Here is a 24,676-nt window from a genome sequence, read left to right as displayed (position 1 = left end):
TTGCCCACGGCCGCAGTAAATGAACATCATTAGTACCTCTGGTCCTGTATTTAACTTAGGGAAGCTTGACATTATAAACAGGAGATAAAAGGAGAACTTATAACAACCGCAACAAGCCCTCCACACGTCACCATAGAGACAGAGGAAACTTCCCAGGAGCCCTAGCAGCACAGTTAAATGCCCAGGGTTTGCTACTCCACAGAGCTGTCATAAAATGTGCTGTGGCTGATAGCACTTTGACCTTCTGGTAAAGAAGCAAGCCCCATTTAACATGGCATCTGAATTCATGGCACGCTGTTGTCCTCCCTCCTCTCGACATAGTTCAACAGTGCTCTGACCCACTGCCCTTTGGCATGTGGTGTGCGCTGTAGTAACATTTCAGACAGCCATGTCTGATGAGTGTTAATGTTAGACAGCAAAGCCAATGGGAGACAATGAACCAAACTCCTTTACATTGTCTGAAGACAGAAAATAGAACTCTTTTATGCAGAATGAAACAGAGCGGCTCTCTATCTGACACAGATCACAGTGACAGTTATTTTGTCAACACGGCTGGCATCTCCACGGCTCTAGCTAGCTCACAACCACCATGTCCCAGGCCAGGTACACGCCATGCCTTTGGGATTGATTGGAAACTGACATCTGACACGACAGAATTAACACATGACCCGGGACTCATTTGCCCACAGTTCACTGCTAAATAAGGCCTGTCAGTCTGACAAACGAGCACCCGGCTGTAGGCCTATCTGTGTGGAATTAAGAGAGAGAAACAGGAAACGCAGATGCTGGAAATATTCTAGAAGCAGAATAACCAACCGCCAAACTTTCAATTGCCTGAACTTTCCAGTGTTAACTGGTGGGCTTGGTCCCTAGTATTTTATTCCCTAAGCAAACATGCATGAAAAACAAGGAAATGATGGATTGGGAGTTAAACGCAATTAACAGAGCTCTATGGCTGAGCTGTGTGTCTCATCTTTTCATTAACTCTAGAAGAGAGATCTGAGGCTGCTCGTTCTCACCAATGAAACTCCAATACAGCCTTTCATGTTGTCTAATGAACCCACGGTTAGGAGGCAAGCCCTAGTCAAATTAAAGCTTCACAAACCACTTTCACTACAATGTAAAGAGATGGCTAATGGAGAAAGCTAAAGCTCTGCATCATCTGAGGCTTCTTTAATGACTGATTATCTACCATATAGATCAGAGAGAGAGAGAGGAGGGAGAGGGAATGTGTTTGTTCGTATGTGTGCCTGCCTGCCTGCATATGTGTGAGTATTGCAGTCTATCAAGGAGACAAATAACTCAATAGAATGATGTGACCATCCTCTGTAGAAAAGGCAGCACTGGCAGAATTCATTTCTCTCTCTGCTCTGTCAGCACAAATATACATGTTTAGACAACAAGGTAGAAATAGAGGGGGTGAAGGTCTTGAGTTATGAGCCAACCAACCAATTTACATTCCTCTAGGGGGATAAAAATCTGGTATGACTATTTTATATGATAAGAAAGCCCTCAGCAGAGAAAGCCCTATTGTATTGTCATTGGAGCTACTTGGATTTGACATGATTTCCATCAGATTTTATGATAATGTGTTTAATTCTATGAAACATAATCTGGTTTAGCGAGTAAACAATCTGAAAATGAGAGGATGGTGAGTTGTGGGCAGAGTGGAGGGAACAGAGGAATGTGTTCTGGTTAGATCCATGACAGAGAGATGACATGGGACTGGGACTGTGTTGAGTGTTGAAGAGCAGACAGGGGTGGTTTGGCTGGCAGATAGAGGGTCTCTTTCTCCCCCTCTCCCACTTTTCATTCTGTACCTCCACTCCTTTCCCCTCAGTATGCCCTCATCATTTCATGTTATTTTACACATTTTTTCCATCCCTCTCTCTGTCACTCTCATTCACGTACACTTCCTCTCCCACCCCATACTCCCCCACACTCTCTTTATATTTATCTCTCCCTCACTCTCCTCTCTAACCCTCTCCCACTCCCCCCCTCTCTCGCTCTCTCTCGAGTGGGGGAAGGAAGCCCTTGTGTTTGACAGTCAGGAGCTGAGAGCAATCACCTCCCTGGCCTATCAGATGGCAGGCTGGTTAGTCAGCCAGCTCTCTTAGTTCTCTGGCAGACTCAAGAGTGGTGGGAGTGTTGAGACAAATATTGGAGACAAAGATACTGTTGACTTACCACACAAAGAAAATCTAATCAAAATCTGTTGGACATGTGTAATATAAGCCTACTAAATGTCATTCAGATGCCATTGTTTAAAAAACAACAAAACCATTTCTAACGGCTTGAATAAACTTGTTCATGTTGATATTGGCGACCACGCTTCCCTATCCCTACCCAGTTACCACGCTTCCCTATCCCTACCCAGTTACCACGCTTCCCTTTCCCTACCCAGTTACCACACTTCCCTATCCCTACCCAGCTACCACACTTCCCTACCCAGCTACCACGCTTCCCTACCCAGCTACCACGCTTCCCGACCCAGCTACCACGCTTCCCTACCCAGTTACCACGCTTCCCTACCCAGCTACCACGCTTCCCTACCCAGTTACCACGCTTCCCTACCCAGTTACCACGCTTCCCTACCCAGTTACCACGCTTCCCTACCCAGTTACCACGCTTCCCTACCCAGTTACCACGCTTCCCTACCCAGTTACCACGCTTCCCTACCCAGTTACCACGCTTCCCTACCCAGTTACCACGCTTCCCTACCCAGCTACCACGCTTCCCTACCCAGTTACCACGCTTCCCTACCCAGTTACCACGATTCCCTACCCAGCTACCATGCTTCCCTACCCAGTTACCACGCTTCCCTACCCAGTTACCACGCTTCCCTACCCAGTTACCACGCTTCCCTACCCAGTTACCACGCTTCCCTACCCAGTTACCACGCTTCCCTACCCAGTTACCACGCTTCCCTACCCAGTTACCACGCTTCCCTACCCAGTTACCACGCTTCCCTACCCAGCTACCACGCTTCCCTACCCAGCTACCACGCTTCCCTACCCAGCTACCACGCTTCCCTATCCCTACCCAGTTACCACGCTTCCCTATCCCTACCCAGTTACCACACTTCCCTATCCCTACCCAGTTACCACACTTCCCTACCCAGCTACCACGCTTCCCTACCCAGCTACCACGCTTCCCTACCCAGTTACCACGCTTCCCTACCCAGTTACCACGCTTCCCTACCCAGCTACCACGCTTCCCTACCCAGTTACCACGCTTCCCTACCCAGTTACCACGCTTCCCTACCCAGCTACCACGCTTCCCTACCCAGCTTCCCTACCCAGCTACCACGCTTCCCTACCCAGCTACCACGCTTCCCTACCCAGTTACCACGCTTCCCTACCCAGTTACCACGCTTCCCTACCCAGCTACCATGCTTCCCTACCCAGTTACCACGCTTCCCTACCCAGTTACCACGCTTCCCTACCCAGCTACCACGCTTCCCTACCCAGCTACCACGCTTCCCTACCCAGCTTCCCTACCCAGCTACAACGCTTCCCTACCCAGCTACCACGCTTCCCTACCCAGTTACCACGCTTCCCTACCCAGTTACCACGCTTCCCTACCCAGCTACCATGCTTCCCTACCCAGTTACCACGCTTCCCTACCCAGTTACCACGCTTCCCTACCCAGTTACCACGCTTCCCTACCCAGCTACCACGCTTCCCTACCCAGCTTCCCTACCCAGCTACCACGCTTCCCTACCCAGCTACCACGCTTCCCTACCCAGTTACCACGCTTCCCTACCCAGTTACCACGCTTCCTTACCCAGTTACCACGCTTCCCTACCCAGTTACCACGCTTCCCTACCCAGCTACCACGCTTCCCTACCCAGTTACCATGCTTCCCTACCCAGTTACCACGTTTCCCTACCCCTACCCAGTTACCACGTTTCCCTATCCCTACCCAGTTACCACGCTTCCCTATCCCTACCCAGTTACCACACTTCCCTATCCCTACCCAGTTACCACGCTTCCCTATCCCTACCCAGTTACCACGCTTCCCTATCCCTACCCAGTTACCACGCTTCCCTATCCCTACCCAGTTACCACGCTTCCCTATCCCTACCCAGTTACCACGCTTCCCTATCCCTACCCAGTTACCACGCTTCCCTACCCAGTTTTTTTGTTTTGCTTTTATTTAACCAGGTAGGCGACAACTACGACCTGGCCAAGATAAAGCAAAGCAGTGCGACAAAAACAACAGTTACACATGGAATAAACAAATTTACAGTCAATAACACAATAGAAAAAGTCTATATACAGTGTGTGCAAATGGAGTAAGGAGGTGAGGCAATAAATAGGCCATAGTAGCAAAGTAATTACAACTTAGCAAATGAACACTGGAGTGATAGATATGCAAAGTTACCACACTTCCTTCCCCAGTTACCACGCTTCACTATCCCTACAAAGTTACCACACTTCCCTACCCAGTTACCACGCTTCACTATCCCTACAAAGTTACCACACTTCCCTATCCCTACCCAGTTACCACACTTCCCTATCCCTACCCAGTTACAAGTTGTAGGCTTACGTTGTGATTTCTCCCCAAAGGCAGTCTGCATAGAGCTCACTGAGGGGTTTGGTTGCATATCAACGTCACTCATGTCTTTCTTGTTCAAACTCGTCAGTGGACAGTTGACTGGCATGATGTGGTTATGTTGTTTTACTAGGACAGGAAGAGCTACAATAGTAAAACAAGCTGAAGATGGATGATTGGCAACATTAAACCAGTGTTAGAGATTACATTTGATTAGCGATGAAATCTCCCCACTGGTGTGGCTCATTGCGAGCTGTGTCCAGGACATTGATCGGTTAACAGCGTTAGAGGAGGAAATGGGGTTGGCAGCAGTAGGGGGGCGAACCCCACGCCCACTCACTCTCTAAATCAATGGGCACACTCACTGCCTGGGGATCCACTCAACACACCCCATCCATCCAGCCCATTGTCTTTCACTCTCCCTCTCTCCTTTAATTTTCTCCTCCTCTGGGCTCAGCAGATCCCTTGCTCCTTATCCTCCTGAGAGTATTGTATTGAAAGGAGGCTATTTGTTCTGGGTCTGTGTGGATGGATGCAGGGGACAGTCAGCACTAGCCTTCAGTATATGGCTCATAAAGGTTTAAATGGCTTGCTGGACCCGAAAATGTGATTTATTTTCCAAGATCCCTATTGATATACATGTCATTTTCCCTACAAAGATGATCTGTTTTCTGTGCCTGGTTTAACCACTGGCTCGAAATGTCAACGCAGAGGCCATTTTGGGCACGGAGTTGCTTTGGTGCAGGTATATAGAAACTGTGGCACAGAAAGAAAGAGGAGTGTTCAGGAAGCCACAACCTGTTGTGTGTCACACCCTATTCTTTTCCCTACTAGGCCAGGGCCAGCCACTCAGACCTGGGTGCCATAAACAAAGAGTGCAGCACGTCTATTGTGGAATGTACCATGCGATTTATAGACACACTCACACGGTCAACAAAGACAGCAGACCCAGCATTGTACCGCTCAGATATAAACTGTACTTTAACTTGTCATATCTGACATGATTTTTGACGCATAACAACACCAACAGCTTTAGGTATAAATGCCTAGACTCCCCTGATATGCACAACCAACTACACACACACACCGTGCCCACATAGCTGAGAGACAATAGGCTGTTTGTTCCCTGTCGTAGCCCAATATAAGTAGAGTTAAAAATAAAGTGGAAGGCATGTCGCACAGCTGTGAGATGCAGGGAGATGCGTGCTGTCAGTCCACTTAATTCACAACAGCTGAGATGACAGGAGACTGCCTCTACACTGCCTTTTCCCTTCTCTCACTCGCTTTCCTTTTATTTCTCTCTCACTCTTTTCTCCCTTCCCAATGTTTCTCTTTTTCCTATCTCCCTCCTTCTCTTTTTATCCCCCATCGCACCCTCTCTAAACATGAAGCCACCCACTCCCAACATCCTACTTGGCAGACTCTACAGAGCAGTGCAAAAGCAACGGGAGGACATGGTTCCAAAGATGTTTAAATCACAAAATGTCATAAGCTACCATACTATAGTGTAGCACCCGCATGCACACAAGAAAGCAGAATCCTACAAATTGTCATGACAAGGCTTATAGACACAGAAATCAATTGAATGTAAATATTCTAAATCAACTTAAAAAGTTGTCAAAACTAGCCTAAAGAAACACAAGGCAGTCAATCACTGAAGCTGAAAGTTTTTAATCAAATAGAGAGAAAATACCTCATTCATGACAGAAGCTACCAAACTAACATGACTGTATCCAGGCAGAGATCCCATGTCTGTCAGTCAGTCGGTGTGTGAAATGGCATGTTTGCTATGAATATGTAAAAGTTACTCACCACTTCCCCTCCGGCTGGCTGAGCAAGGACTGGGGAACACACGGTCAAACAACAGAGCCTCTCAGAGGATAATCATTGCAGCACCATAACCAGAAGAAAACACTTTCAACGTCTCTGTAATTGAAAAAGTCTGTTCCTTTCTCAGATGACCAGGAGACGAGGGAGAGAGACTGACATGGAGATGATAGCATTGAGTGTGTTGCTGAGCTGAAGACTTCTCTAGACTGCAGCTGGTGGCACAACCATATGGATGTGTGAAGTAAGTGTGAGAGAGAGGAGAGAGGAGAGAGAGAGCTGCCCACCAGAGGAATGTGATAGGGGCTGATCACCAATTTAAGAGCCGAGCAGGCAGCCTCTGTAGCCAGAACTCCCCTAAACACCCCAAACACTTCTAACCACACCCCTTATCTCCCCTAAAGGTGTGAGTCACCAGCTCTAAGCCTATCACAGCTTAGCAACTAGACCCTGATTAGATTCATTAGGGTGTCCAGTTAGCTTGGAGGTTAGTTTGAGCACCAAAGTGAAGAGCAAGGGAAAATAGGAATCGTGAACATGATGTGAAATCTAAATGGACAACGATTGAAGGTTAACTTCAAGTTGGACTGTGGTATGTTAGTCTTCTACAGTCCATCTTCCGCCGACTGAAACACTGGAGAAGCCAGCAGCGTAGAGAAACAGGGTACTGCCGGCATCCTTTCACTGTAGTCTCTCTCGACTTCCAAACATCCCCCTGAACTGAACTGGATGGAAACATCTGCTATAGTACTTTCTGTAGAGCCAGATCTGATGTGATGTGCAGCTAGTAGTTGTCCACTGATTTACCTGCAGAGAGTTACAGACATATAAATCAATACAGATGGAGTGTGGCCTCAACTCACCATAGGCTCCTCCGAGCCAAACCTAAACCTCTTCTCTCTCCAAACTGCCCCCTCTTCAGTCACACCCCCCCCCCCCCCCCCCCCCTCCCCATGCCAATCACATACTCATAAATAGAGGAACAGGACCTGTAGGGCGTGTGAGTACAGGTTAGAGCGGAGTCATCTATCACCAGAGAGCCAGAGTGAGGTTTCTGGACCCGTCAGTAGTGTGCTGTGGGTAGAATATGATCTGTTGTACAGCAGCGCTCTAGACTGTACAACTACTGTTCCACAGGCAGCAGGATACTCTGATTCATTCCCATAAATCCATATGGATTCCTGTGGTGGAAGACAACAAGGAATCACGCCAGGAGAGCAACACATTATACCTGACAATGAGTGCCAGTGTTCTCTTTCTGACCATCACACACACACACACACACACATTCTCCAGTGGCACGCGTCTCCCTCCTAACATTAGCCCAGTAGCAGGCATTGAGCCACACTCACACTGAAGAATGTCTCAGATGTTGCTACTTTTTGCTACTATGGAGAGCCGCCTCCTAAAGTGGATAATAATTTATGTATGATACAGAGGAATAGCTAATGCCCAAAGCATGTTGAGATCGCTAGTAAAGCATACATTTGGAAAAACACTAAAAGAAGTGTTGATGTCTTAACCAATGTTCATATTGAAAAGTCTAAAGATGTGTTGATGATACTGTACGTGGTCATGTAGAGGAAAGTATGCCCTCTGATAGGCGATGTGGAAGTTTCACCATATTGCTTATACCAATCAAATCCTGTCAGATCTCCACGAGTGCATAAGGCATAGGGTTTAGAGGTCCTTTGGGATTGGGCCAATGTGACTCTCCCCTACCCCACCCCATCCCTCCACCCCCCAGCCTACGGAGAGGTTAACTAGTCTGCCCCCCAGGACTAAATGACGTGATCAATCAATCCCACAGTCCCACAGAGAGGGGAACCTGGGCCAACAGCACACACAGAGTGACAGAGGTGTGTTATTAATCACAACCAGTTCTGAGCTGCTCCTCTCTCCTATCATGAACCATCTCCCTTATAAGGACACTTGAAAAAAAATACTTTATTTATTATAACATTCAAAAATAAACAGTAATGAAAGTTAATCCAATTTCACAGGCTACTAATCAAGAGTCTTTGAAATAAACAGACATAATACTGCTTTGGCAACATGGCAAAGGTCATCAATGGTGACCGAGGAAATGTAGAACTGGTACAGGATGGTTAGTTGCCTACATATCTGAATAAATGTTCTCTTCTCAGCAAGAGACTGTCAAGTAATCTCTCCACTCCACAAAGTACTGTGTCATGGAGAAAATTGTCTTATACACATAATAGAGTCATCATGATCAAAAACGCTGCATCTCTCTCTCGATGGAAATATGCTTTCTTCTCTGACTCTGAAGCCATTAGAGGGACGGCTGGCAGGCAGAGTGAGGAAGAAATGAATCCTGATTTAGTGATGAAAAAAACTTTCATCTGACATGGTACTTCTCAAGAGAGTATCAAAAGAACCCCAATGCTTCAGCCAATTGAGCAAGAGTCTAGACAGAGGCTGTAGTAGAGTTTTAGGAGGACTCATATAGAGCAGCACCCTGTCTGAGACTAGTATCCTGATGCAGAGCCCAACCACAACAAGGGTGCAGCTGAGGATGGGAGCTCTGATCCAGGCTATCCACACTGGGCATAACACTGGGCTTATTATGGAATGGGTAAGGGGGATACCTAGTCAGCTGTACGAGAATGCCTTCAACTGAAATGTGTCTTCCACATTTAACCCAACCCCTCTGAATCAGAGAGGTGCGGGGGGCTGCCTTAATCGACATCCACGTCTTCGGCGCCCGGGGAACAGTGGGTTAACTGCTTTGCTCAGGTGCAGAATGACAGATTTTTACCTTGTCAGCTTGGGCTCTGACGGTCAGCTCACTGGTACATTGCCATGCCTAGGTTTCCCCTTTCAGACCCCAGATGGGAGGATAGGCTTGCTTAGACCACAGGCTGACCCTCAGCCAATATGAGGAGAGAGAGAGAGGGGGAGGTGAAGAAAGAAGACGAGAAAGAGTTGGGAAAGAGAGAGAGACCACTCCCCTAATCTCTGCACTGGCCTGGCAGCAAGCCTTTTGGCAGGCCCTCAGGTATCCATTGCGTCTGGGTAATACTGGGGGTGGAAAGGGGGGGATCCAAAATGACAGATGAGGAGAGAGCAAGGTTAAACCAACACTGAAACTTTGGAACGAGTTTCATGCAATCCACACAGTGATAGATAGAGAGAGAGCGACAGAAAGAGAAAGCGCAACAAATACACAGAAACAGAGATAGAGAAAAGAGAGAGAAACAAAGTCAAATTCTTCTCATGCTTTGTCGATTTAAAAAATGTCATGGGGGCCTGCTATACAAATTGATGGAAAGTGGTGTTGGTGGAAAATATACATTATCAAATCCATGAATACAAACAACAAATGTGCGGTTAAAATAGGCAAAAAAAAACACAGACATTTCTTTCCACAGGGCCGGGGGGTGAGACAGGGATGCAGCTTAAGCCCCACCCTCTTAAATATACAAATCAACGAATTGGCGAGGGGACTAAAATGGTCTGCAGAGCCCGACCTCACCCTACTAGAGGGCCTACAGCAGCACCTATAACTTCTTCACAGATTCTGTCAGACCTGGGCCTTGATAGTACAAACGAATGTCATCTCAAAAAAGGTCCAGTTGCCAGGACCACAAATACAAATTCCACCTAGACACTGTTGCCGTAGAGCATACAAAAAACTAAACATCAGCGCCACAGGTAACTTACCCCGTAGCACTCACTTCTGTCATCATGAAGTGAAGCTTTTAGAGACTAGTCAAGGACCATATCACCTCTTCCTTACCTGACACCCTAGACCCACTTCAATTTGCTTACCGCCCCAATAGATCCACAGACCATGCAATCAATCGCCATCGCGCTGCACACTGACTTATCCCATCTGGACAAGAGGAGCACCTAAGTAAGAACGCTGTTCATTGACTATAGCTCAGCATTCAACACTATTGCACCCTCCAAGCACATCATTAAGCTTGAGGCCCGGGGGCTGAACTCCGCCCTGTGCGGCCCGGGGGCTGAACTCCGCCCTGTGCAACAGGGTCCTGGAATTCCTGACGGGCCGCCCCCAGGTGGTGAATGTAGGAGACAACACCTCCACTTCGCTGATCCTCAACACTGGGGCCCCACAAGGATGTGTACTCAGCCCCCTCCTGTACTCCCTGTTCACCCATGACTGCTTGGCCACGCACATCTCCAACTCAATTATCAAGTTTGCAGATGACAACAGTAGTAGGCCTGACTACCAACAATGACGAGACAGCCTACAGGGAGGAGGTGAGGGCTCTGAGAGTGTGGTGCCAGGAAAATAACCTCTCACCCAACAATAACAAAACAAAAGAGATGATCGTGGACTTCAGGAAAGAGCAGAGGGTGCACCCCCCTATCTACATCGATGGGACCGCAGTGGAGAAGGTGGAAAGCTTCAAGTTCCTCGGCGTACACATCACTGACAAACTGAAGAAGGCTGAAGAAATTTGGCTTAGCACCTAAAACCCTCAAACTTGTACAGATGCACAATTGAACAACAGAAACTATTTTTCAATCTCTCGATCTCAAGGCCATCAGACTAAGGATCAGACCCTTTTTTTCAATTTTCGCCTAAAATGACATACCCAAATCTAGCTGTCTGTAGCTCAGGACCTGAAGCAAGGAAATGCATATTATTGATACCATTTGAAAGGAAACGTTTATGAAAATGTGGAGCTACAGTATAGAAAACTAATGTCATATGTTTTTTTTATTGTGTAATGTCATTAATACTGGTATAAAATAAATACTGTAACTTTAAAAGTATTTACACTACAGGTATAAAGTCTCCATCCTTTACATTGTGCATATAATATGACAAATTATTCACATATTTTTGTTAAGATAGGAATGTGATTTTAGGAGGTATGAGAGAATCTATAGTTGAAGTCGGAAGTTTACATACACTTAGGTTAGAGTCATTAAAACTAGTTTTTCAACCACTCCACAAATTTCTTGTTAATAAACTATAGTTTGGGCAAGTCGGTTAGGACATCTACTTTTTGCATGACACAAGTAATTTTTCCAACAATTGTTAACAGACAGATTATTTCACTTATAATTCACTGTATCACAATTCCAGTTGGTCAGAAGTTTACATACACTAAGTTGACTGTGCCTTTAAACAGCTAGGAATATTACAGAAAATTATGTCATGGCTTTAGAAGCTTCTGATAAGCTAATTGAAATACTTTGAGTCGATTGGAGGTGTACCTGTGGATTTATTTCAAGGACTTCCTTCAAACTCAGTGCCTCTTTGCTTGACATCATGGGAAAATCAAAAGAAATCAGCCAAGACCTCCGTAAATAAATTGTAGACCTCCACAAGTCTGGTTCATCCTTGGGAGCAATTTCCAAACACCTGAAGGTACCATGTTCATCTGTACAAACAATAGGACGCAAGTATAAACACCATGGGACCACGCAGCCATCATAGAGTTCAGGAAGGAGACAAGTTCTGTCTCCTAGAGATGAACGTACTTTGGTGTGAAAAGTGCAAATCAAATCCAGAACAACAGCAAAGGACTTTGTGAAGATGCTGGAGGAAACAGGTACAAAAGTATCTATATCCACAGTAAAACGACATAACCCGAAAGGCTGGAACTTTAAACCTCAACACGAGGTGAAGAAATAAACTCGCCTTCCTTTAGACCAGAGAGACGGCGAGCTGCAGCTCATGTCCAAATCCTGAATAATCAACGAGGTGTAGGCGAAAAGCTCACCTCTCAGACAATCACTCAGAGTCAGATGGAGGAAAGCGAATCTAAGAGGGAACCATACCACTACACTTCAAACCATCCCATCCTACTCTCAAATCACCGTATTCTCCGACTATCATCACCAATGGGAACCGTCGACACGGCTGGCTAGCTATCTTCCAGAGTGAACATCTCTCCCTCTCCACTCTTCATTCGTTGTAACAATCCGTCATATTTTAGTCAGTCCACTAGGGACATGTGTCTCATGTAAAGGGTGTATGTTTATTCTGTGTTATTATTTAGTTAGCTACTGAATAAATATTTAAACAAATTTGTGTAGTACGTGAGTAAGGCTGGGTTTTTTTGCAGATGCGTGAGGTTACAACTGTTCAGAATGATGATATGATAAGAGTGACTGTTTATCGATGTAATAGATATATACCTTAGAGTTTAATTTGTGAGATGGTAACTCTTTAAACAACCTCTTCTGTGGTGCCCCAAATTCCTAATGAGTTAGCTGTTACATGATTCATTTAATTTGGGTAACAATTAAACATAGTTAGTGGATTAAATAAAAAACAGTCATCAGAGTAATGAAAGTAAAGTCATGACATGTATCAAGGATTAAACTGCTATCTCGCAGCCCTCTGCCCCATCTTCTGTGATTTGAACTGTCTGCTTCTGGGTCTTATCCTGACTTCTGATAATGTCTCTATTCTTTTGGAACTTTTGTAAGTGTAATTTATTTCACTTTTGTTTATTATCTATTTCACTTCCTTTGGCAAAGTAAACATGTGTTTTGCATGCCAATGAATCCCTTTAAATTGAAATTGAATTGAGAGAGGAGAGAGAGGAAAGAGGGTGAAAGAGAGGAGAGGAAAGAGGAGGAAAGAGAGGAGAGAGAGAGAGGTAGAGAGAGTGACAGAAAGTCATATCTACAGTATGACTGCAATACAAAGTTAGCGGAGGTCAGGGGCCAGGGTCGGCAGAGAGGAGAAAGATTTGTCTCTGATGGCTATTTTTCGATCTGTTTATTCTCTGAACGAACGGAGATGAGAGCAGACAGTAGATGAATGAGGTTGAAAACACTTCCTGCCACTTAGAGGATGGATTTAGTTTCACAATGCCCAGCTGTTTCCCTCTCCAGAAAGCCCATGCAAATTCCAACCTGCAGTTTGGAGACTCCAGAACAGAACATAGACTCTGGGGACTGGGATCAGAGCTGAGGATCAAGCCACTGCTACAGAAGGCTCAAGCCTATTCTCTCATCCCTCCCTTCACCCTTCCTACTCTCTGCCGTTCATCTACTCCTCCCATGTCCTCTCTCCAGGGATAGTTGGATACACACACAGGCTCGCGCACACCTTGTGCATGCACAAGTCTGTTATGGCAGGATTAGTGTCCCTCTCATTGAAAGCGACAGCTTTACAGTACCCCATTGTAGCAGTGATTGTTAATACAGAGGGAGAGAGACTGAGGGAGCCTTGACCTCATCCTAATTCTTCTCCATAGACAGTGATGATACAGCCTGGGTGTCTCATCTCATTCCCCCTGTCTTCTGGCTATTAGTCATATACATTACCTGATAGGAGACGTCAGAGCTCTTCAACATGGTGAAGATCCATAAATATGTAGGTGAAGCTACAGCATATTGTTCTATCCAGTGCAGCCCTCTTTCAGATCTGTGGCCACCAAAAGGAAATTAAAACAACACTAAGTCCTGTTAGAACCCTGGTCTATCCATAGAGTTGGGAGTGTAATCCCCCAGTGAACAGGAGGTGAGAGGGTCATAGGGATGTGACTCCCGAGTCAGTTCCCGGCAGCCAGCGGCTTTGCAGCATCAGCCATCTGTAACTCATTCTCAGCGGGATGGAGTCACTGACTGCAAAACCACAGAATGCAGCCAGCCAGCCCGCCCATCACAGCTGAGCTACAGACCTCTGCTGCCTCTGATTATAGACCGTCCATCTGCTACACATTCACAGGATGGGAATTGAGCAGGATCCATTCACTGCATCATCACTGCAGCCTCCTTTATTATACAGTACCAGTCAAAAGTTTGGATACATCTACTCTACTCATTCAAGGGTTATTCTTTATTTGTACTATTTTTGACATTGTAGAATAAAAACCTCTGGAATCAGGGAATAACCCAGAAAAGGTGTTTTTAAAAAAATTGAAATATATTTTAGATATGAGATTCTTCAAAGTAGCCACCATTTGCCTTGATGACAGCTTTGCACACTTTTTGCGACTGCACTTGAAGAAACTTTCAAAGTTCTTGACATTTTGTGTATCTTCTGTATACCACCCCTACCTTGTCACAACAACTGATTGGCTCAAATGCATTAAGAGGGAAATAAATTCCACAAATGTACTTTTCACAAGGCACACCTGTTAATTGAAATGCATTCCAGGTGACTACATGATAAAGTTGGTTGAGAGAATGCCAAGTGTGCGCAAAGCTGTCATCAAGGCAAAGAGTGGCTACTTTGAAAAATCTCAAATATAAAACACCTTTTTTGGTTACTACATGATTCCATACTGTGTTTTTTCATAGTTTTGTTGTCTTCACTATTATTCTACAATGTAAAAAATTAAGAAAAACCCTGGAATGTTTGTCTCGTGTTTGTCTTCCACACAAGACGTCTTTGTTTTTGGCAGGCAGAGAGGGAATTCTAAAAAATGTTTTTCTTCTGAAGTCCCGGGGTGTAAACACATGAAATGCTTTTCCCGCTCATCAGCAAGCACATCCACAATGACGCAAAACATATGCTCTCTCCCTTCCCTCCTCCTCTCATCTAAAACCCATTGCTTCCCTCAAAATATTTAAGATGGTGCCGGAGCAGAAGGCAGACGTTTCACGTGCCCCCAACCGAGAGAGTTTTCATCTGTATTCTTAGTAGCTGTTTACATACCACCTCATTCAGAGGTTGGCACTAAGATAGCATTGAATGAGCTATATTCCGCCATAAGCAAACAAGAAATCGTTCACTCAGAGGCAACGCTCCTACTAGCCGGGGACTTTAATGCAGGGAAACTTAAATAAGTTTAACCAAATTTCTATCAGCATGTTAAATGTGCAACCAGAGGGAAAAGACCTCTGGACCACCTATACTCCACACACAGACAGACATACAAAGCTCTCCCTCGCCCTACATTTGGCAAATCTGAATTCCATCCTCCCGATTCCTGCTTACAAGCAAAAATTAAAGCAGGAAACACCAGTGACTAGATTTTAAAAAGTAGTCAGATGAAGCAGATGCTAAGCTACAGGACTGTTTTTAAAGCACAGACTGGAATATGTTCCAGGATTCCTCCAATGGCATTGAGGAGTACACCACATCTGTCATTGGCTTCATCAATAAACAATGACGTCATCCCTACAGTGACAGTATGTACATACCCCAACCAGAAGTCATGGATTACAAGCAGCATCCGCACTGAGCTAAAGGCTAGAGCTGCCGCTTTCAAGGAGTGGGACTCTAACCCGGAAGCTTATAAGAAATTCCGTTATGCCCTCCGACGAACCATCAAACAGGCAAAGCGTCATCACAGGACTAAGATCGAGTTGTACTACACCGGCTCTGACGCTCGTCGGATGTGGCAGGGCTTGCAAAATATTACAAACTACAAAGGGAAGCACAGCCGAGAGCTGCCCAGTGACAAGAGCCTAACAGACGAGCTAAACTACTTCTATGCTCGCTTTGAGTCAAGCAACACTGAAACATGCATGAGAGCGATAGTTGAACTGGAAGACTGTGTGATCACGCTCTCTGCAGCCGATGTGAGTAAGACCTTTAGACAGGTCAACATTCACAAGGTCGCAGGGCCAGACACATTACCAGGAAGTGTACTGCGAGAATGTGCTGACCAACTAGCAAGTGTCTTCACTGACATTTTCAACCTCTCCCTATCCTAGTCTGTAATACCAACATGTTTTAAGCAGACCATCAGTGCCTCTGCCCAAGAACACTAAGGTAACCTGCCTAAATGAATACCGACCCGTAGCACTCACATCTGTAGCCATGAAGTGCATTGAAAGGCTGGTCATGGCTCACATCAACACCATCATCCCAGAAACTCTAGACCCACTCCAATTTGCATACCTTCCCAACAGAGCCACAGATGATGCAATCTCTATTGCACACCACACTGCCCTTGCCCACCTGGACAAAAGGAACACCTATGTGAGAATGCTATTCATTGAACAGCTCAGCGTTCAACGCCATAGTGCCCTCAAAGCTCATCAATAAGCTAAGGAGCCTGGGACTAAACACCTCCCTCTGAAACTTGATCCTGGACTTCGACGGGCCACCCCCAGGTGGTAAGAGTTGGTAACAACACATCCGCCACGCTGATCCTCAACACAGGGGCCCCTCAGGGGTGCGTGCTCAGCCCCCTCCTGTATTCCTTGTTCACTCATGACTGCATGGCCAGGCACGACTCCAACACCATCATTACATTTGCAGATGACAACAGTGGAAGGCCTGATCACCGCCAACAAAGACACAGCCTATAGGGAGGTCATACACCTGGCAGTGTGGTGCCAGGACAACAACCTCTCCCTCAACGTGATCAAGACAAAGGAGATGATTGTGTACTACAGGAAAAAGAGGACAGAGTACGCCCTCATTCTCATCGATGGGGCTGCAGTGGAGCAGGTTGAGAACTTCAAGCAAGCGGTACCAGAGCGCCAAATCTTGGTCCAAGAGGCTTCTAAACAGCTTCTACCCCCAAGCCATAAGACTCCTGAACCTTTCATCAAATGGCTACCCAGACTATTTGCATTGCCTCTTCCCCCCCCCCCCCCCCTCTATGTTGTCATCTATGCATATTCACTTTAATAACTCTACCTACATGTACATACTACCTCAACTAACTGGTGCACCGCACATATTGTTATTTAACTGCTGCTCTTTAATTACTTGTTACATTTATCTCGTATTCTTATCCATATTTTTTGGAAACTGCACTGTTGGTTAGAGGCTCGTAAGAAAGCATTTCACTGTAAGCATTTCACCCCCCCGGTACCAGCTCTCTGTGTTAAACGGTGACACTGTCAATCAGAAGAAATTGTCTCCATTGACAGTGCCCAGAAGAGCACTGTCAATGGAGTTACTATGTTGTTACCACCCACTCTGCATCACCCTCGCTCGCTCTCATCCTCTCTCCTTAAAAATGTCATATTTTCTCTGTTTCCAGCATTGTCTCTTCCACATCTTTCTCCTTGATCTCTCCCTTTTCATTTCATCTCTCCTCTTCCTCGCACGCTCAATCTATAAATCCTGGCCACTAACCCAACTTGACAGCACATAATGATCCTTTCCTTGGGGGCCACTGTGTATGGCCTTATGAATATTTAATTGACTATGATTTCTTTGCATGCATAATGGAATAACTGTTTAAAGAAGGGGGTATCAAATGGGTTAAAAGTATTCAAGAGAAAATGAGACGCTGGAAATAAAATGACATTGAAAATGAGATCACAGAAGACCTATATATGTTTCGGTAATGTCTCCTTCTGACAGGGAGCTGTGGATTGAGGCAGAGCCATTAGTGAGGTTAGGAGCTGAACTGGACAGGAAGCAGAGGGTGAAACTACACTCCAGAGGAAGACAGCAGTTTTACACGGTCTATCAAAGGGATGAAAAAAGGCAATAAGCTCCCTGACAGCAACGTGTAAACTTCATGAAGCCAGTGTCAGCTCCTCTCCCTGTTCCACATGAGTGATTTTTATCTCTCAGAAAAACAGGTCCTCCTCTCGCCTCTCACACTGAGAGGCTCCCCCACACCCCGCCATCCCTTTTCATCCCTCTGCTTAGACAGCACAGAGAAAATACCGGAGATGCATTTCCATGTGCCACTAGGGACGACCAGACAAACAGATGTCATATATATTAGACTCTCCAAGGAAGCCAAACAAACCCACTTTCAGTCAGAGAGAGGAGAGAGAGAAGAGAGAAGAGAGAAGAGAGAAGAGAGAAGAGAGAAGAGAGAAGAGAGGAGAGAGGAGAGAGGAGAGAGGAGAGAGGAGAGAGGAGAGAGGAGAGAGGAGAGAGGAGAGAGAGAGAGAGAGAGAGAGAGAGAGAGAGAAAGAGAGAGAGAGAGAGAGAGAGAACAGACAGAAAGGGAGGTAGGCAGGTAGGGAGAGAGCAGGAGTGAGCCAACAGACCTTCCCCCTGGTCTTCTGGGCAGACAGGGAGGAGAGGAACAAAAGGATGATCTGGGGGCCATGGAAAGCAGGCGCTCAAAGGCTGCCTTTGTCTGTGAAGTGAGGAGAGGGTCAGCAGGCCCTACACACTCCATGTGCCCTACACACATGAACATAAAAGAGCACACAACACAAAAGGAGAGACATCAGGAATGATTTAATAATAAGCAGCAGTAACAGTGTGGGGTCACTTCACTGTAATGTGACCTGGCTACTGTATCCATCTACCCCCCTTTGACAATTACACCAGCCAGCCAACCAGCCTCCCCTCCCTCCCTCCTCTCACCCCCTTATAGTTCTCTGTGGAATACAATACAGAAAGCAATTTGCAGTGAGCTAAATCACTTCTGCAATGAAAGGCTATTCAATTGCTCTTTTACTTTCTGGCGTATTTCTAGAACATGGCACAGTAAGTGGTTGTCAGATGAGCCATCATGTGATCTGCTGGTGACGACCTGTACATGTCAGTCTAAAAGGAGAGGGCTGGATGGAAGATGGAACTGATTTGTGTCATAAATCAAAGAGCTGGTTCTCAAAGAGAAAAATGAATTCATGAGAGGAATTTGACTGGCTGCGAGACAGAAATCTACTCTACATGACATTGCTAAATGAGCATATTGTTATCACCTACGTAAAAGTTTGGATTTTGTTGAATTAATTATAATATGAAGATTCATTTGGTCTATGAACAACTGTTATATTTCAAGACAAATATTCTATAGCAAAAAAAAAGTGAATTCCCTGTATGTCATTATGCATGCAAACTCTAGGTACACTCGTAAGAATGACTCTCAAATAGGCGTCAATATCTGTAATGAGTGTATAATATGTCAGCTGTGAGATTTAAGGTCTGGGCTGACAGACAGTCGAGACACCACAGTCGAGACACCACCAAGTGAGCTGACACGAGGCTGGCGTCTCTCTATGGACCTGGGTGTCAGTGATATCACACACACACACAGTGTGTCCTATCTGTGTCCAGGTCTAGCTGTTCATGGTTCAGGAGTTCTAAATCTCTCAGATGAGCTGCTATTTCCCTGGCTGTAAAAAAATATATATAATATTTAAAAAAAAAAGATAAATCTGCTAACACCACTCTGTCCCTGGTGAAGGTTGAACATGAGGAGAAATACATTTTAGATTTGAAATGCTGCCTCTCTGACTAGGTCTTCCTATATGTTGGTAGCACAGTAGTCTCAAAAACCCAACCCTAGGCAACAGTGACTAGGGTCTGGTTACAATTATGGACTATGTTGGCAAAAAAAGGGTGGGCTCCCTTCAGACAGACAACTCTCTTAACAAATTACAAGGCAGACATGCCAGAATGTCTACATTCAAAACCAAAGTTTGCATCAACTACCTTCACTAAAACCACTGAAAGAATTTTGCGAAATGCACTCATTAAAAATAACCTCAGTAATCTCCATCTGCTAGCTCCTACGTTGTATTTTATTCAAGCAGATAAATTAGCAGTGGCAATTTTTTAGCATGTAAATCTTGGTGGGGCAAACTCCCCAGAATGTATTTTTATGCATGCCAGCAACGCTAACAATACGTTAATTGCACTATAACAGTGCCAAACGGTGCCCACAAACTGTTAAGGCCTACGTAAAGCTGTGCAAACAGCAGAACTTTCTTTTCAGCGCCATGGAGTGAATCCTTACCTGGATATCAGCGGAGCCTTGTCTGGCAGCGAAACAGTTCATTCAGTCGAATGTACTGCCTTTAAAAAAAACCTAGCTGATAGGGATGACTTGCTTATACACCCATGGTTTCTACTGACAATTGAGATGTACAAACTATGGCATAAGGGGATGACGAGCAGATAAGAGGCAATCCCTAATTCAGATTAAGACATTAATGAGCGAGCTAGGATGGACATAGTCAATATAGCATAGTAAAGAGACCCTTAAACCCAGACTTGAACCTCAAACCCCCTCCAATGAATAGCAGGCTAGTGATTGTTTTACAATGCTTGCATTTAGCCACTGATTCCTTCCAAACCATTCATTGTTGAATTTGGGATTTCCAACTTGTTGTGTAATGTTTATGTCCTATGGCCGATGAGCACCGGAACGTTTTATCTATAATTTCTCTTCACATGATTGAACAGGATTTGCCAGTAGATTGTCGACGTGATTCATGAAGATGACTGCTTGTCTAGCTTGCTAGCTAAGATTTTTAAAGTATGATGTTGCCATGATCAGTCAAATGACAGCACCCAAGGGTCTTGACTTTTCTAGCTCTCCCCGTAGATGTTGCGGTCACATAGTGTCCCCATGAGTGAGAATACTGATCCAATCACAGTCCAACTAGGGAAAATGACCAACTCCTATACTCCGTATTTACTGCTGGCTGCCCCACCACCACAGAAAGCACTGAGCTAGGCTGAAACACCTGCATTTTGGAGCTGCCTTAAGAAATTAAAAAGTGGCCATGTTTGTCTGCGGCTTTATTAACTTAATTTTTATTTTTTTAAATTGTTGGCAAACTGATATGCGACACGTATTAATGACAAAATAACATGAAAACCAGGCAAAAACAAAATCAAAAATGTTTATTATTTTTTTATAGCTAAACAGATGGGGCTCAAATCAGGTGGGGCTCTGCTCTGAATGACGGGTCGTCACTGTAAATTAGTGACGTAGGTAGTGAGGTAGTTCCCTCTATGCCAAAAGAGTCCATCATTGAAACCAGACCCTAGTCACTTCCCACTGGGCACAGACATCAGTTCAATGTCTAGTTTTGATTTACATTTGGTTGAGTTGTCAACTAATGTGAATTCAACAAAATAATTCACCATGTCATTGGACTTACGTAAAATAAAAATAAAAAATATGAAAATTGCTTACATTGATGACATTTTGCAAATCAAAATCCGTTGTCCACGTTGATTCAACATCATCAGACTGAATTTTTTTGTTGAAATGACTTGGAAACAACATTTACTCAACAGTTATTTGCCCAGTGGGTGTTGTCTAGGGTCGGGTTTTCGATACTAGTAGCACAGTGCGCACTAAAGCTGTACTAAAACTACAAAAACATGTGAGGGGAGCGAGATACATTCTGGAGAGAGAAAAAGTGAAAAAAAAGATATATAATCCAGAGGGAGAGAAAATAAGAGTATCTTCTTATCATGCCCTCATCGTCTCTTTCATTCTTTTCCCTCCATCTCAGTCTCTGTCTTTCCCTCTCTCACCCACAAATCATTTTCACAATAACATTGGACAAACCTCTGGTGGAGAGAGAGAGCGAGACAGCGGTAAGGATAAACAAAGCTTTCTCCTGCCACAAGGGAGTTTTACAAATAAGTTTAATTATTTGATTTGATGAATGGAATGACTCAAATTAATAGTTCATTCAATTATCCTGTGAAAATCGAATGAACTTTTGAAAGCTTTCAGACCCCTGGACTTTTTCCACATTTCGTTATGTCACAGCCTTATTCTAAAATGAATTTTTTCAATTATTTAAATTAAATCTCAGCAATCTACACACAATACCCCATAACGACAAAGAAAAAAACAGGCTTTTAGAAATTTGGGAAAAAGTATTCAAATTTAAAAACAGAAATACCTTATTTACATAATTATTCAAACACTTTGCTATGAGAAATTGAGCTCAGGTGCATCCTGTTTCCATTGATCATTCTTGAGATGTTTCTACAACTTGAATGGAGTCTATCTGTGGTAAATTAAATTGATTGCACATGATTTGGAAAGGCACACACTTGTCTATATAAGGTCCCACAGTCGACAGTCCATGTTAGAGCAAAAACCAAACCATGAGGTAAAAGGCATTGTCTGTAGAGCTCCGAGACAGCATTGTGTCGAGGCACAGATCTGGGAAAGGGTTCCAAAAAATGTATGCAGCATTGAAGATCCCCAAGAACACAGTGGCCTCCATCATTCTTAAATGGAAGAAGTTTGGAACCACCAAGACTCTTCCCTAGAGCTGGCCGCTCGGCCAAACTGAGCAATCGGGGGAGAAGGGTCTTGGTCAGGGAGGTGACCAAGAACTCGATGGTCACTGACAGAGCTCTAGAATTCCTCCAGAAGGACAACCATCTCTGCAGCACTCCACCAATCAGGCCTTTATGGTAGAGTGGCCAGACGGAAGCAACTCCTCAGTAAAATACACATGACAGCCCGAGTTTGCCAACAGGCACCTAAAGACTCTCAGACCATGAGAAACAAGATTCTCTAGTCTGATGAAACCAAGATTGAGCTTTTTTGGCCTTGAGATGATCTGCAGAGAAGAATGGGAGAAACTCCCCAAATACAGGTGTGCCAAGCTTGTAGTGTCATACCCAAGAAGAATCAATGCTATAGTCGCTGACAAAGGTGCTTCAACAAAGTACTGAGTAAAGGGTCTGAATAGTATTGTAAATATAATATTTCAGTTTAAAACATTTCTAAAAAAACAGTTTTTGCTTTGTCATTATGGGGTATTTTGTGTAGGTTGGTGAGGGGAAAAAAATATTTAATACATTTTAGAATAAGGCTGTAAAGTAACAATATGTGGAAAAAGGATCTGAAAACCTTTTTGAAGGCACTGTATGCAAAGCAGATGTGGAAGATAAATACGGTACCAGGCGCAAACACTCTACCGTCAATATCTTGCTTCTCTTCATGTGGTGTTTAGACCACAGACTAGTCTTCTCTCCACAGCTTGACAGTTTATACAGCACATAACAGAAAAGTTATACTGCTGAAACCCACAACGTAGGACAAATTATAGCTATCTTGGAAGATAAACACGTTTTTTCATGTTAAATACTTCATCTGTTTTCTTTCTGACTGATGGGTATGAGTGGAGAGCAGAGACGAGAGTCGTGAAAAGGGACGAGCGACTGAGAGGGAGAACATGGGCTCAGGCAAGATGGCTGTTATTGTACTGATCCTGAATCACATCTGTAATGAGTCCAAACCATGGAAAGTGGAAACAAGCATTTAGGATAGATTCACCTCCCTACTTCCTTCCTTCTCAGGCTCCCCTGTCTGGCTCTCTCCATCTTTCTCAGGCTCCCTGTCCATCTCCATCTTGCTCTCTCTGTCTGTCTCACTGTCCCTCTCACACACCTTCTTTCTCTCTTTATCTGCCCATCTCTGCCAACCCCACGCTGTATACTGTATCTGAAAAGAAAAGATCAATAGACATAGCTAGATGTCCCAGTAGACCATACATCACACACAAAGGAAGGTTGACACTGAAAGTCTATTTCAGAGCTCAAACAGACAGACTGATGTCACAGTGCTGCAGTATACCGCTCTCTAAACAGTAGTCCATGATGACAAAAAGTTTCAGATGAACAAACTTCAATAAGATGGCCCCATTTCACAAAAAAAAAAGATTAATTGCACTAGCATTGCATATTTTTTTTCCTGAAAAAGGTCCACCTCATTCCTAAAATATATTAATTTCTGGAAATGGGAGCTCATTAGCGAAACGTGAAGCTGGGTTTCTTTTTGCACTACAAAGCTTAGCAACTAGCAGATGTAAATCAATGCGAGTGAGAGATAAACAGAAGGAGGGCACAACTTCAAAGTGTTGGTCTGGTGAGATAATCATCCCTGCTGGTGATCCTGCAACAGGTCATCTCTAAATCCACTCCCATGGAGACTGGCCCAGACTCCGCTATTAGCAGCCAATTTACACCACTTGGAAACAAGAGCTGACACACACACACACACACAAAACGCGAATGCACGCGCAGGCACACACACACACACACACACACCAGCAAAGCCTGTCTTTTCTCTGGGAAGTAGCTACTGTTAAGGTGGTGAAATGTCCAGAACAAACTTTTCAAAACTGATTTACATTCTCCTCCATTGGACCTACAGTCAGAATCTATTTCCTTCAGACTAGAGCATGGGGGTGCGGTGGGTTCTGTTCTGGACAGACTGGCTCCGCTGAGCCAGGTGGTCTAATTAAAGATGACTTCTAATAAAGCTAACACCACCCGCTTGGCATATCACACGCAGACCTACCCTCACCCATGCTGCCTTCCTTGTTTCACCGACGTTTCACAGAGACACCAGGCTGCCTGCCCTCCCACTCCAGGCAGACCCGTTGTCCAGAGAGGGAGATGGCAGAGGAAGCCCATATGGGTCATTACATCTAATATAGTCAGATTATGACTGGTGAAGGAGAACAGCCAACCTGCCCTCTACTTACACCAGTGGTGATTTTAGCTTATAAATCTTGGTGGGGCAAACAAACAAATTTTGCGGGGATGCATGCCAGCAAAGACTCTACACAACACAACACAATAAACAATACACTAACTGCACTATAACGGTGCCAAACGGTGTCCACAAACTGTTGGGACAGCTTTATGTAGGCCCTAACAGCAGAGTCCCAGCACCTTACCACT

General features: G+C 44.8%; 1 protein-coding gene across 2 annotated transcripts in view; it reads right to left on the bottom strand.

The window, feature by feature from the left end:
• The window catches only part of LOC110527970 (prickle-like protein 2), a 113,312-nt gene that overhangs the window by 60,559 nt on the left and 28,077 nt on the right, over positions 1 to 24,676 (bottom strand). Inside the window, exon 1 of one of the 2 annotated variants that reach the window (XM_036983459.2) lies at positions 6,370 to 7,271. The exons of the other annotated variant lie outside the window; for it this stretch is intronic. The gene's annotated coding sequence lies outside the window, so the exon portion shown is untranslated. Of the gene's footprint in view, positions 1 to 6,369; positions 7,272 to 24,676 lie in introns of those variants that run through there. 2 annotated transcript variants of the gene reach the window in all.

The sequence above is a fragment of the Oncorhynchus mykiss genome, chromosome 7 (assembly GCF_057628025.1).
Source record: "Oncorhynchus mykiss isolate SJ-2025 chromosome 7, ASM5762802v1, whole genome shotgun sequence".
NCBI lineage: Eukaryota > Metazoa > Chordata > Actinopteri > Salmoniformes > Salmonidae > Oncorhynchus > Oncorhynchus mykiss.
The sequence above is the reverse complement of the archived record's forward strand: the minus strand, read 5'-3'. Positions and strand labels throughout refer to the sequence as shown.